Source organism: Engystomops pustulosus, chromosome 2 (genome assembly GCF_040894005.1).
Source record: "Engystomops pustulosus chromosome 2, aEngPut4.maternal, whole genome shotgun sequence".
NCBI classification, from domain to species: Eukaryota; Metazoa; Chordata; class Amphibia; order Anura; family Leptodactylidae; genus Engystomops; species Engystomops pustulosus.
The window spans coordinates 96,894,893-96,910,328 of NC_092412.1; positions in this window are offsets into that span (position 1 = coordinate 96,894,893).

Genomic DNA, 15,436 nt, shown 5'->3' on the forward strand with positions numbered 1-15,436 from the left:
TGGAAACCCACGCAAACACGCAGAGAACATACACATTTTTTGCAGTTGTTGACCCTAGGACTTGAACACAGGTCCCAGCGCTGCAAGGCTGTAATGCTAACCACTAAGCCACCATGTTGCCCACTCTTAGCACAGCTTCTGATGAGGGTTACACTATTTCCTGTCATCCAATAATAACAATAGAGATGATAGTGTTGCCCAATAAGTGTATGCTTACAGTTTCATAGATTGTTTGAGGATATAGAGAGAAGAATAATCACACTATCTTCTCAGCAATCAGATATGCTACTATGATCACTATTTGCATTGTGATTTTATGCTGAGATATTATGGGATTGATAGCACACAGAATGAAGTCTCTACACTTGTATTATGTACAAGTCAATCAGGCGAGAAATATGAAGCTGTAGATTCATCCTGTAATAAAATATTGTAATAGTCAGAATCAGCGGTAGTGGACCCACTGTACCACCACGAGCGACACAAGCCGAGACCTGGGAGTGGAGTCTTAGTGGCACCCGGGTTTCACCAGCGCCTGCTGCAAAGCCGGTTGGACTTGCTGCGGCAGGATACCACCAGGTCGCTCCACGGGAGCTCCACAGGCACGACTTTGCTTGTGGTGTCAGCCAAGGCAAAGTACAAAGTCGTTGAGCAGAATCGTGGTCAAGGACAGGCAGGAGGTCAAGACAGGCAGCACTGGATTGAAGTCAATAGCAGGGAAGCGTAGTCAGGAACAGAACCGGGTCACAACATGAATTCACCAAACAGTCACAGGACACAAGGGAACAAGCACAAATATCCTGCAGGGGACACAGGAAGGGGCTGGGAATTTACCAGAAAAACATACAGTAATGATCACACTCGTTATGGAAATAGAAGAGAAGTAGACAAAAGACAAAATACAATTTTTTTTAATTTTTGGTGACAATAAGCAACATTGTAATGAAATATTACTAGAAATAATTAATGAAATAATGAGTGCAGTGACTTTCAGGTCAGACCCAGAAGACCCAAAAGAGCCCCTGCATCCATAGCGCGCACCAACATCTATAAGCACAGGAACCGACAGACGTGGAGACACAGCGTTGACACGTAGGGAAGTACCTCCCAGAAGTTCAGGGTGTTGGGGTTTGCTGGACGTGGGAGAAAGGAAAGGACAAGCCCCAATAGGATGATCGGGGCTAGCGCAGTACAGGGAAAGTTTCTCCCGGAGACGTCTGGAACGTTCCTGGATGGTGAGACAAACTCTGTCGACTTGCATTGGCTCCTGTTCAGACTGTGACTGGAGGCTAAGGCGGTTCTTGGAAAACCGGAGCCAAACGTGACTGACGTGGAAGCCGGACTTGAGGGTGCTCTTGATGCAATTCTCCATAACGTTCTGCGAACCGCACGTCTATCCGGGTGACCAGGGTGATAATACCACTCAGAGTAGCCTGCAGGTCAAGGGCAGCCAGTGCATCTTTCACCTGGGGAGACAGTCCTTGCTTGAAGGTACTGTAGCTGACAAGGCCGCATCATTCCGGGAGAGCTCGGAGGCTAGGGTGAGGAACTTGACAGCATACTTGCCCACAGAGGAATGTCCTTGGCACAAGTTCAGCAGGGCCGTTTCAGCCGAGCGGATTCTTCAAATACAGAGCGAAATTCAGCCAGACACATAGCATGGGAGGCCGTGACTGGGTCATTTCTGTCCCACAGAGGAGTAGCCCAGGCCAGGGCCTTCCCGGAGAGGAGGCTCAGGATGAATGCCACCTTAGAGCGTTCGGTGACAAACTGAGTTGGCATTTGCAATGAGCACTGGGTGATGAAGCCCCTGCAGAGTTTGGGGTCACCATCAAATTTATCGGGCATAGAAAGCCTGAATCTTGGCTCTGCTGCCGGAGGAAAAGCAGGGGTGGGTGGAGGAGAAGCAGGAGTGGATGCAGCAACCTGATGCTGGGAGTCAATCAGCTGTTGAAGTGCGGCAGCAACTTTGCCTAGTAGTTCTCCTTGAGCAGTAATTTGCTGAGACTGCCGGGAAACAACGGTGCGAAGATTAATCCGTTCCGGAGATGACTCCTTGGCGGGATCCATGGCTGAATCTTACTGTCTCGCTTGAGGAGGGAAAGTGTGTAAAAGTCTCTTGGAAGAGTCTGTGGACCCTCTGGACCACTGCGGGAGGTGGTATGAGAACCGCAGTGGCAGCTAAGGTAGTGCAGCAGTAAACAGTCCGAACCTGAGATGACAGCAGGAAACACGGAGGAATACTGGTAACGCTTGCACACAGAGGAACACTGGTGAAGTTGGCAGAGACAGGAGATTCCACTGGACAGGAACCCTGGAAGGCACAGCAGGACAGGAACCCTGGAAGGCACAGCAGGTCACAGCAATGGTAGCAACACAGAGGATCGCTGGTAACGCTGGAACACAGAGGAACACAGGAAACACTGGAGGGCTTTCTCCAAGCAGGAAATGATGCTGAAGATCTGGCGGGGAGTGAAGGGAGGTGCTGGATTATAAGGGCGAGCCGGATTAGCATGAGCCAATCAAGAGGACGCTGGCCCTTTAAGTCTCAAAGAGCCGGCGCGCGCGCCCTAGCAGTGGGATCGCGTGGCCTAGCAGGAGTACAGCCAGGAGCGTGGAGAAGTGAGTCCATGCCGGGGAGCGGGACACCGGCAGCGGGACCACAACACATAGAGGGGCACGGGTGTACCCGCGATCCACAGCAAGGATCGCGGGTGCATCTGTGACCATTCTTATGTTATAACTACTTTTATCCCAATTTTCACAGGTTTACAAATTTATATATAAAGGGTCAAACTGGCCCACCGATGGACCCTGACACTGGTGCCGATATCACAGGTGCCTCTGCCCATACAGGAGGACCTTGCCCATAATAGTAATTTATGTGGCTGAAATCAGTCACTCAAGTACTATCAGTGTAGAGGAAACAGAGAATGGCATCAGGCTCTTTAAGAGACAGATTCCATTTTCAGGGCGATCAGGGCAAAGCCGTGAAAACCAAACCTACAAGAAAATGTTGCAAATGCATTTTTCCACTAATTTCACTGCATTTGGAGTTTTTTTTCCCGCTTCCCAATACATGGTATGGAATATTAAATACTGCCACTGTGAAGTGCATAGTTTTGATTCACAGAAAACAGACCCTCACACAGCTCCATAAATGGAAAATTGCAAGCGCATTGCAATTGCAATTGCATGTGCATAGGTTGACAGTGATGATACCCTGCAATACAGTTATGGCTTAAAGTTTTGAGAATGATACAAATGTTAATTTTTACAAAGTCTACTGCATTGGGTTTTATAATGGCAATTTCCGTTTAATAGCAATTTATTGCAAAGTCAATATTTGCCTAGAAAATGAACTTCCCCCAAAACACATTTCAACATCATTGCAGGCCTGCCTTAAAAGGATCAGCTAACATCGGTTCAGTGATTGCTTCATTAACACAGGTGTGGGTGTGGGTGTTAATGAGGACAGGGCTGGAGATCAATCTGTCATGATTAAGTAAGAATCACACCACTGGACACTTTAATAGGAGGCTGGTGCTTGGCATCATTGTTTCTCTTCTGTTAAGCGTGGTTATCTCTAAAGAAACATGTGCAGTCATCATTGCACTGCACAAAACTGGTCTAACTCCCCAGATCTTAATCCCATTGAGAACTTGTGGTCAATCATCAAGAGATAGCTGGGCAAACAAAAAACAACAAATTGTGACAAAATGCAAGCTTTGATTGTGCAAGAATGGACTGCTATCAGTCAGGATTTGGTCCAGAAGGTGATTGAGAGCTGCCAGGGGGAATTGCAGAGGTCCTGAAGAAGAAGGGTCAACACTGCAAATATTCACTTGCTGCATTAACTCATTCTAACTGTCAATAAAAGCTTTTGTTACTCATAATATGATTGCACTTTCTGTATGTGATAAAAATATCTGACAAACACACATAAAAACCAGAGGGAAACAGATCATGTGAAAATATAATATTTGTGTCATTTTCAAAACTTTTGGCCATGACTGTACATCAGTGTTGCAGGGTATTATGATGAACAAGCAATTGAACGATTGCTTGGTCATGTCACAATGCGGGATAAGTAAAAACATTTTTAAAAATACAAAAGAAATGTTTTAAGTAAAACTTAAACTAATACATTAATTTTAAAAAGCACTTTAACCCCGTTGCATATAACATAAAAAAGTGAGTCACAATTCAAACCCCGGAATTCAAGCCCCCCTGTGTTTATTATAGCCTGTACAATAAAACAAATCATTATTAAACCCGCACAATGAACAACCTACAAAATAATTTTTACATATCTTGTTCCACATAAAATGCAATAAAAAGTGATCAGAAAAACAAATCAATACAAAAATGGTACTGTTGTACAACAAGTTCTTAACTAGCTCTATAGACCAAAAATTGTAATGTCACTTGGAAAATGGCAACACAAAAAATATAGATTTTTTTTCCCCGCATCACAGTTTTATTTTGCAAAATTAATAAAGTGTAAGCAAAAGCATGAAAATTTGGTATTGCCAAAATCGTACTGACCCTAAGAATAAAGATAACATACTTAGGGTATGAACATTAAAAAAAAAAGGTAAAAATCAAATAAAGAATTTATGTTTTTTCAATAACCCTCACAAAAAAAGTTAATAGATTTTCAGCAAAAAATGCATCTAATCCCGCACCCATAAACCAGCTATGGTGGGACTGCCCCACTGTGCAAACGCTCTGCAACGAGGTGTTCCAACTTTAGGCAGATCTATGTCCCCCTGGAGTTCTGCCCTCTCTAGAGTTGGCCATGAGACAGATTATACCCCAGCTATGAAGATCACAAAAAGCAGTGGATGCTTCCATCCAAACATATAATAACAGACAAAATATATAACATACAAATTTTAAAAAATAGTGTATTACCATAGTATCTTACACATGGAGAAATTGAGGTCCAGTGATCTCTCTAGATATGAGTTGTTTCACAAGGTCTGGCTCCCCTGGTTGACTTTCCATGGCTCGTCTGCCATGAGGGCCAGGTTGACCGCTGGTGTCAACAGGGCTATCTCTATCACGAGGGCCTAAGATGCTCTGCATCTCCTCCATTACCCTCTTTTCTCCACCTTCCATCTCGTTTTATTCCCAACTTCTGTCTTGTCATATCCCTTGTCTACCCATTTCGCTTGCTACTCATATCAGGGGCCTGCTGCATTCAATTGAATATCTTCACATGGCTTGTGTCCTCTCCTGTATATAACCCCCTCACGTGGCTTGTGTCCTCTCCTGCATATAACCCCCTCACATGGCTTGTGTCCACTCCTGTATATAACCCCTCACATGGCTTGTCTCCACTCCGGTATACAAACCCCCTCATGTAGCTTGTGTCCTCTCCTGTATATAACCCCCTCATTTGGCTTGTGTCCACTCCTGTATATAACCCTCCTCACATGGCTTGTGTCCACTCCTGTATATAACCTCCTCACATGGCTTCTGTCCTCTCCTGTATATAACCCCTCTCAAATGGCTTGTGTCTTCTCCTGTATATAACCCCCTCACATGGCTTGTATCCTCTCCTGTATATAACCCTCTCACATGGCTTGTATCCTCTCCTGCCTATAACCCCCTCACATGGTTTGTATCCTCTCCTGCATATAACCCTCTCATGGCTTGTGTCCTCTCCTGTATATAACCCCCACACATGGCTTTTGTCCACTCCTGTATATAACCCTTCACATGGCTTGTGTCCACTCCTGTATATAACCCCTCACATGGCTTGTGTCCACTCCTGCATATAATCCCATTCACATGGCTTGTGTCCTCTCCTGTATATAACCCCTCACATGGCTTGTGTCCCCTCCTGCATATAACCCCTCACATGGCTTGTGTCCTCTCCTGCATATAACCCCTCACATGGCTTGTGTCCACTCCTGTATATAACCCGGCTTGTGTCCTCTCCTGTATATAACCGCCTCACATGGCTTGTGTCCTCTCCTGTATATAACCCCCTCACATGGCTTGTGTCCACTCCTGCATATAACCCCTCACATGGCCTGTTTACACTCCTGTATATAACCCCTCACAAGGCTTGTGTCCTCTCCTGTATATAACCCCCTCACATGGCTTGTATCCTCTCCTGCATATAACCCCCTCACATGGCTTGTATCCTCTCCTGTATATAACCTCCTCACATGGCTTGTGTCCACTCCTGCATATAACCCCTCACATGGCTTGTATCCTCTCCTGCATATAACCCCTCACATGGCTTGTGTCCTCTCCTATATATAACCCCTCACATGGCTTGTGTCCGCTCCTGCATATAACCTCTCACATGGCTTGTATCCACTCCTGTATATAGCCCCTCACATGGCTTGTGTTCTCTCCTGCATATAACCCCCTCACATGGCTTGTGTCCTCTCCTGTATATAACCCCCTCACATGCCTTGTGCCCTCTCCTGTATATAACCCCCTCACATGGCTTGTATCTTCTCCTGCATATAACCTCTTATATGGCTTGTGTCCACTCCTGTATATAACCCCCTCACATGGCTTGTATCCTCTCCTGTATATAACCCTCTCACATGGCTTGCATCCTCTCCTGCCTATAACCCCCTCACATGGTTTGTATCCTCTCCTGCATATAACCCTCTCATGGCTTGTGTCCTCTCCTGTATATAACCCCCACACATGGCTTTTGTCCACTCCTGTATATAACCCCTCACATGGCTTGTGTCCACTCCTGTATATAACCCCTCACATGGCTTGTGTCCACTCCTGCATATAATCCCATTCACATGGCTTGTGTCCTCTCCTGTATATAACCCCTCACATGGCTTGTGTCCCCTCCTGCATATAACCCCTCACATGGCTTGTGTCTTCTATCCTGCATATAACCCCTCACATGGCTTGTGTCCACTCCTGTATATAACCCGGCTTGTGTCCTCTCCTGTATATAACCGCCTCACATGGCTTGTGTCCTCTCCTGTATATAACCCCCTCACATGGCTTGTGTCCACTCCTGCATATAACCCCTCACATGGCCTTTGTACACTCCTGTATATAACCCCTCACAAGGCTTGTGTCCTCTCCTGTATATAACCCCCTCACATGGCTTGTATCCTCTCATGCATATAACCCCCTCACATGGCTTGTATCCTCTCCTGTATATAACCCCTCACATGGCTTGTGTCCACTCCTGCATATAACCCCTCACATGGCTTGTATCCTCTCCTGCATATAACCCCTCACATGGCTTGTGTCCTCTCCTATATATAACCCCTCACATGGCTTGTGTCCGCTCCTGCATATAACCTCTCACATGGCTTGTATCCACTCCTGTATATAGCCCCTCACATGGCTTGTGTTCTCTCCTGCATATAACCCCCTCACATGGCTTGTGTCCTCTCCTGTATATAACCCCCTCACATGCCTTGTGCCCTCTCCTGTATATAACCCCCTCACATGGCTTGTATCTTCTCCTGCATATAACCCCTCATATGGCTTGTGTCCACTCCTGTATATAACCCCCTCACATGGCTTGTATCCTCTCCTGTATATAACACCCTCACATGGCTTGTATCCTCTCCTGTATATAACCCCCTCACATGGCTTTTGTCCTCTCCTGTATATAACCCCCTCACATGGCTTTTGTCCTCTCCTGTATATAATCCCCTCACATGGCTTGTGTCCACTCCTGTATATAACCCCCTCACGTGGCTTGTGTCCTATCCTGTATATAACCCCCTCACATGGCTTGTATCCTCTCCTGTATATAACCCCCTCACATGGCTTGTGTCCACTCCTGTATATAACCCCCTCACGTGGCTTGTGTACATGTGGATTTGAGACATTTGCAACAAAAAGTCTAAAAAGAAATCCAAAAGTTGCACCTGCCTGTACAGGAAAAACTAATGTATCTCAAGAAAAAAGACATGATCATACATAAGGCGCAAAACAGACATACGAAAAGTCTTAATTACGCACTAAAAAATAACTAAGATACATGCCCCCCAATGAACAAAACAAAGAGAACTATGTCAAAATCTATAGACTTAACTGTTGTAAGGAAATAGCTTATCTCACTTCCCTTCAAGTTCTTTTTCCTGTTGGTAACACATATTCAGTACATTTCTGGGAAATCATATAGATTGACTCATTTTATACAAACATATTTGTCATCCTTAAAGTAGTAATGTGGAGAAGTGGTGACAAGGGTTGTCAAAACCTAATGGGACCTGGATGGGTTTTTTCTGCTATGGTAATCTTTTAGAAGATGGAATACTGCAGATTAAAATGTTAGCAATTTTTTTCCCCCAAATTCCTTTAATTGTGACTTTGTTAAAATGTATACTTGGTGAATATAAAAAAATTTGTGTTATATATTATTAGAGGACAATGCCTCTGTTGTTCCTGACTAGCACTCTCCTGTCTTCTAAACTGCTTATTTCACTGTGCAGATCTGTTGTTAGTGGATACACATTTCATTATATATCTGTGAAAGATAGAGGGGGCAATGGAATAGAAGCCGAATATGAGTATATGAACATCAGAAAACAATGACTATTTGGAAGTTCTAGCTGCTTTTTGCAATATTCCCGCAGGTTTTATCAGTACTAAAACATGTTGCCCACAAGCAAGTACAGTCAGTGAATATTGCTCTGATGCTGAGGGAATCTCCCATCCTGAACCTCTGATCACTGGAAGAAACTCAGCATGTTAGTGTATTCCTGTGATCTGAGGTCCTGGCATGGAGATCCCTAATAGAGCGATTCTCACTGACTGCACTCACTTGTGGGCAATAGGCCTAAGCTGCATAGAAATAACACAACAGATAACTTACTGTCATCTGCTCCATAGCCTGAGTGGACTGAGTAATTTCTAGAAGAAGGTTGATAACAGGAGTAAAATGAATTGTCCTCTGATAATTTAAATTATAGATTTATCTATTGACCTCAACTATTTATTTAAGAAAAAGTTTGATAGTAATCCATTAATGTGACAGGTGAAATAACCCTGAAAAGATTTAATACTGTGTCTTTACGCTACTTAACACAGCCTAAGTAGCTTTACTAAGGTTTGTGTTTGTAGAATTTTCTATGTAAATATTTACATTGCTTTAGGAGAAGAACAATGAAAGTGTGAAAGAGAAAACAGCAATGTTCAGTTGTTGTGTTCATTATGTAACCTGTGGTGGTAGTTGCAAGGATATATTAAAGAGGATCTGTCACCCATAAAAAAGGTACTAGAAGCTGCTTAATAAAGAGATTTTTTTTTTGACGCATTTGAATATTTGCTAAAAATTGTGACTTTTCTACTGCTCAGCAAAGTTTTTTTTTCCAGTGTTGCACCTCATATATCTTTAAAATCCAGATGTGGACATATCAAAAGGTAGCAAAAGTAAAACTTTTTGTGCAAACCTTGTACTGTGTATTGCAGTATATGGTGTGAGCTTAGGTGGCCTAATATATAGAAATAAAATAAATTAAAAGAACTTTTAAATTGAATAAAAAGTGACCAAAACGATGCACGGTCACAGAAATTTAAGCAATGCAATACAAAGCTCACACTGCAAAAGTGCACAGTTCCATACACTAAGGTATGAGGTTATCAAGAATATCTTGAAACAAAGAATTCTGTGCAAAATGTTTTTTTAAATCATATTAAAACCTGTATAAAATTGGTATTCTGTGTTCATACCGTTGTTATGGAGGTGTTATTTGGAGCGCACAGTGAAAGCTGTAAAAACGGAGAAGCAATTTCACCACATGTTCCCATGCATGGTATATTAAATACTGACTCTAGGAAGTTGGTTTCAAAGAAATCCTCATACAGCTCTGTACACAGAAAAATAAAACAAATTATAGAGTTTTGATAGAGGAGAGTAAAAAACATAATGTAATGTAATCTATATAAATAAAGATTATTATTATATTTAAAAAAAGGCCAATGGAGGGAAGGAAATGATTGACAGGTCTCTTTCTATTTGTAACACACAGCCTGGTCCAGGCTGCATCAGCCCTGCATAGAGAGATCTCCAAGCAGGTCAGGTTGATCCATTAACTGCCACAATCACTCTAAGGAAAGAGTCGGAGGGAACAGGACACAGAGACTCAGTCTAATAGTCAAACTGACACTGAAATACTGACATTTACTATATATTCCAGCACTCAGTTGACTTTGTTTTGCCCATGTTGGGCCAATGTCCTTGTTGTTACCTACAAATAAAAAAAAAATATCTCCTGTGTTAAGCCAGAGACTATCCTGGACTGCTCCCCTGTTGTGCCATCTGCTCCCCCCTCGGCTTAAAGTAGGGAGCTTTGCTATGCACATTGTACACACTGTTTTCCCTCATCAGTAAGAACTTACTTAGCCCCTTTGTCACCTGTTCTTTGACTACTGCCCATTTACCTATTCAAAGGACTGTGCTTCTGGAATGGACTCTGCGTCACTAGAGCTCCTTGTGAGAAGAAATTGTTGCTATATCTAAAAATATTTTGTATTGTTTAAAAACTCTGTACCCATTGTGCCTCGTTTCACTGGCTCTGTTATCTTAAGTGCACTATAACTAACTTTTAGGCTTTACAGCTCATTGAGTGACCAATGTGCAGGACATCATGTAGTATCTGTGTGGTTTATCCCTGCCAGGGCCGAATTATAGGGGGGTACCGGGGCACAAAATGTGGCCGATTCGGGCAGTCAGGTGACCGCCCAAACCGCCCACAGTGTGTTTGGGTCTGGGCTATACCCAGCACAAATCCGGCATGCCCCAACTTCAGCTATGGCAGAGCGAAGGAGCAATAAGTTCCCTGCTCTGCCATAGACGATCAGAGGAATGCCAAGATGGCGATTGGTTCACCTCAGAGGGACATCGCGAGGGAAGATTAGGTCTGTGCGCATCGGGGGAACGGAGGAAGGTAAGTACAATTTTATTATTTTACCTAGGACTGTATTTAGTTATTATGGGTGGGGGTGTATATAGTAAGTTATTATAAGTGATTACTGGGGCTGTATATAGTGATTACTGGGGAAGCTGTATATGAAGATTATTGGGGGCTGTGTATAGTGATTGCTGGGGGAGCTGTATATAGTGATTAGTGGGGGGCAGAATATATTTATTGCTGTAGGCTAAATATATTTATTGTTAGGAGATGTATACAGTGATTACTGGGGGCTATATACAGTAATTACTGGGGGTTGTATATAGTGATTGCTGGGGAAGCTGTATATAGTGATTGCTGAGGGAGCTGTATATAGTGATTGCTGGGGGGATGTATATACTGATTGCTTGGGGGGTTGTATACAGTGATTGCTGAGGGAGCTGTATACAGTGATTGCTGGGGGCTGTCTAAAGTGATTGCTGGAGGATCTGTACATAGTGGTTACTGGGAACTGTATATAGTGATGTCTGGGGGCTTTATATAGTGAATACTGGGTACTGTGTATAGTGATTACTGTGGGGCTGTATACGGTGATTGCTGGGGGAGCTGTATACATTGATTGCTGTTCCCTGCCTGGACTACATTCAATGGGGGCCCCTACCAGATTTTGCGCGCAGGGGCCCCCACTAACCTTGATCCAGCCCTGATCCCTGCTATGAGGGATATATGAAGTCTATCCTTTTCTTTGAGTGATTTCAAACATCTTTCTCAAATACAGTCTCATCTAGAGTTCTCCTCAGGTGGAGCTGGGGGTACAAGAAGTCCTGTGTATAAAAAGAAGATGTGCTGCACAGCCACAAGCAGGTTATTCTTAATATTTATTTGATAGTCAAAATGTATTCAGGACACCAGGGATTTGCGGTTGTGTTCTGACAGGTCATCTTCCAAGCAATTGAAGTCAGCTACAAGTCACGCCAGCCGTCCATTACCCTCTCAGGTCTTGCTGCAGGAACGGTCTCACCCTCTCCGAGATTGTGCATAGTTTCAGCAGATAAGGACTTTTCACAGCCCAGCGGATACAAACACATGCCTGCTGTTACCATCATCCTGGATAAAGCCTTAAGCCATGAATTGTTAAAATAGGTTTTGACTCCTAATGGACTCACATTCCTTTCTCCTTTTCTCTTCCAGGCTCATGCGGAGCAGGTCTCTCATGGCAGCAAGGTGGGTATGGGGTTGGCTGCCGGGTGTAGGCAGGGGAGGTTCTCTCCCTGGAATAGATGATGGTTCAGCCACAGAGGAAGCTTCATGCAGTGGGGTTACCGCTTGAGTTGCAGCCAGAGCTGGATTAGCAGAAACACTGGCGACTGCCAACCAATGCAGGATCCCCAGTATCTTCCCTGCATGAATGCTAGTGGCCTTGCTATGCCCAGGAGTACATGTACTTGGACATGCATTTTGCCTGATAGGTTTGGATCATGCATTTCAAAAGAAAATGGACATGCATCATGTGAATGTAGTCTCAATTGTATACACCGTTATTATTAATTCACATATGGCACATTGCTAATTTTTATCCACACCCCTGATTTTACATAGAGCTCCCCTAATGTGTTCATTTATCTACAGACCCTCTTATTTAGGTACACAATGTCCCCTCTAATTTATTTACACATACCCCATCTCCAATTTATTTATATAACACCGCCTCTAATTAATTTATATTTATAATTTTATTATCCACCTAAAGTATAATTATACATCCCCTCCATAGTTTAATTATGGTTCCCCAGTTCCCCTTATAAATTTATATACACAGTGTAACATTGGGCTAGTGTCATACAAAGTGACAGAGTGGCGCAGATGGACGCTGTTTTGCTCTGCGCACCTGTTGCATCTGTGTCTTAAACAGAATATGGGGTTAATGACAGTGAAGGAGACAAGTTGATATCACTACAGCAACTTCCGATAACAGATGGCACTGATGTTGCACACTTATACAGCCTATACAAGAGGCTATAAAGAGATTACCTAGGAAATTTGTGTTTTCACCCAGAAAACCTGTTTTTTGATGAGGTTGATGAGACCTTCGGTATCCACTCCAACAGGATTATCTGGCAGAATTTAGTAATGGTCCCTTCTCCGGGTTACACATTAGGCCTGCCATTGGGCTTTGTCAGGAGTTTTAACAGGTTGGAATTACTATGCTAACCATTCAATAGCTGATCCCTCATAATCGGCCAGATTTACCTACCCGGTCCTGTCGCGATCCCGTGGTGCATTGTCCAACGTGGATTCCGGTCTACTGCGATTCACTAAGCCTGTGCGCCCAAGTTCCTGCATTCATCGCTTCTGCCCCGAGGTTTGCCGGAGTTCACCTGCTTCTTACTGGTGCATGTGAGTGTTTCAACTTGCGACACAAATTCCTTTTTTAAACTCCATGGTTTGTCTGAATACGTTGGGTTGTCCGACGGCCTTCCCCCCCCCATTTCTGGCGCGTGCAAGCCGTTGCTGATGTGCCAAAATCCAATCACACGCACCAAAATCCCGGGGCAATTCGGTGCAAAACGAATATCGTCGGGAAACCCGACGAAAATGCGTCCGACTGACCCTTCGTAAATGAGCCCCAATGTCTTTGGGAGGCCTACCGTCACAGCTTTTCTGTGAGTTTATTGACTACTTTTAAACGGTTGTAGCTGTGTTTATACCTAGATCTTTCTATATCTTTCACTACAAGTGTCTCTTCGGGACATCTTTTCCTTAAAATTTGATAATAATAATAATTCCTTTATTTAAATAACTTCAACATATTTTCCAGCGCTGCCAAATCAGTCGCTGTCCCGATGGGGTCCCAATCTAATCAACCTACCAGTAATTTAATGACTTGTTTGTAATTTTGCATGTGCATATTTATGCCCACATTCATGCATACATAATTACTTTATATTACTGTGTTGCCCTGTTGTCCAGCCAGATAATAAGTTTCTTCCAGTTGTCTGCGATGGAGAAGAACCTACAGCTGCTGTTGTTCTGCCAGCAGTGGATAACTCTGTGAAGTTTTTGCACTGTGAACCAGCTCTTAAATACCGGCTTATGCCTGCCATTAGAATGGATTATCAGCCTATTTCTACTGCTGTACTCACTGTTGAGACTGTTAATTAATAAAGCAACCAGGAATTTCCATTTTCCAGTGTCTGTTCCTGGCTAGCTGCATTAACACAGCCGGACTCCCCTTTAACATCTTCCTGGGACCAAAGAGGTTACCACTGTGCACCTCCCCCTCTGTCATGGTGCATCCCTGCTGGTCCTGGCGGGTGTGGAGGGTGTCCATATGACAGGAAGATCTTCCGTGACAGCTGGACTGTCAATAAGCTATGAGCCAGTTCTCCATCTACTGGTTTTCCATTGACCTCCTGCCACCACCAAAGCCCTTTTTCTGTTTTTGCCTTCAAAAATCCATAAAGTTTTTTCCCATTTACAGAGCAAAGTAAAGTAATGTTATTTTTATTGTGTGACTGTGTGACAAAATATAGTGGTACCATTTAATATTTTATACTGTGTATTGAGATGTGGTGGAACTGACAAAGATAAACATAGTTGCTCCATTTTTTTAGGCAGGCTTTGTTTTTACAGCTTTTGTGTGGACCAAAACCAAATCATAACATTCCGACAACATTTATATTAACTGATGACAACCACAGTCAGACTTGGCCCACTGGCACTCTGAATTTAACTGTATACATGCTGAAATTAACTGAACAGTTAAGTAATTGACTATGGTACTATTCACACACAGACAGAAGTGGCATCTAGCAACACAGATGTGATGATTATCCTCCACCAGGTACATCCTTTTTATGACTTGTACTAGCAATGATGTGCAAATCTTTAATTATACAGCACTTCCCAAATTAATTCTAAATACAATATTTAATTATTAATTGGGTTGTGGGTACAGGGAGTTGTACCCAGCAACCATATATAATTTAAATCACTTAGGGGGAGGCTGAGTATATTATAAACAATTTGAAGTTGGGAATTATAAGTAGAATAATTTAATTAGGGGACACTGTATGTAATGAAAAAATAAAGGGAACCTGTCACCAGGGACCTAATTTTCACTAAAGACAGGTTGCAAAAGCCCATCACACCTGCAGTGCAAATATGTCTCTCTGCCTTTTATAAGCATTTGCATTACAAAACATCAAAAAACAACATGTGACTTGTCTGTGTTACTCACTCTACAGATCTTAGCCCCCATCGGTGTGCTCCTGTATAGCTCCTCCCTCTCCCACTGATGTCAGCTTACCACACTGTGACCTCTGTGAAGGAGCAGGATGGAGGGGCTGTACAGGAGCACAAAGGTGGGGGCTAAGATCTGAGGAGTTAGTAAAACAGACAAGTCACATGTTGTTTTTTGAAATGCATCCACACCAAAGCCCAGCCCCTGTGACTACCCCAGGATTTTGGCAGGGTGCAAGGTAAGTTATAATATACAATTATATTGTAATGCAATTACTAATAAAAGGCTAAATGTGTTATTGAGGTCTCCCCAACAACTTGGATTC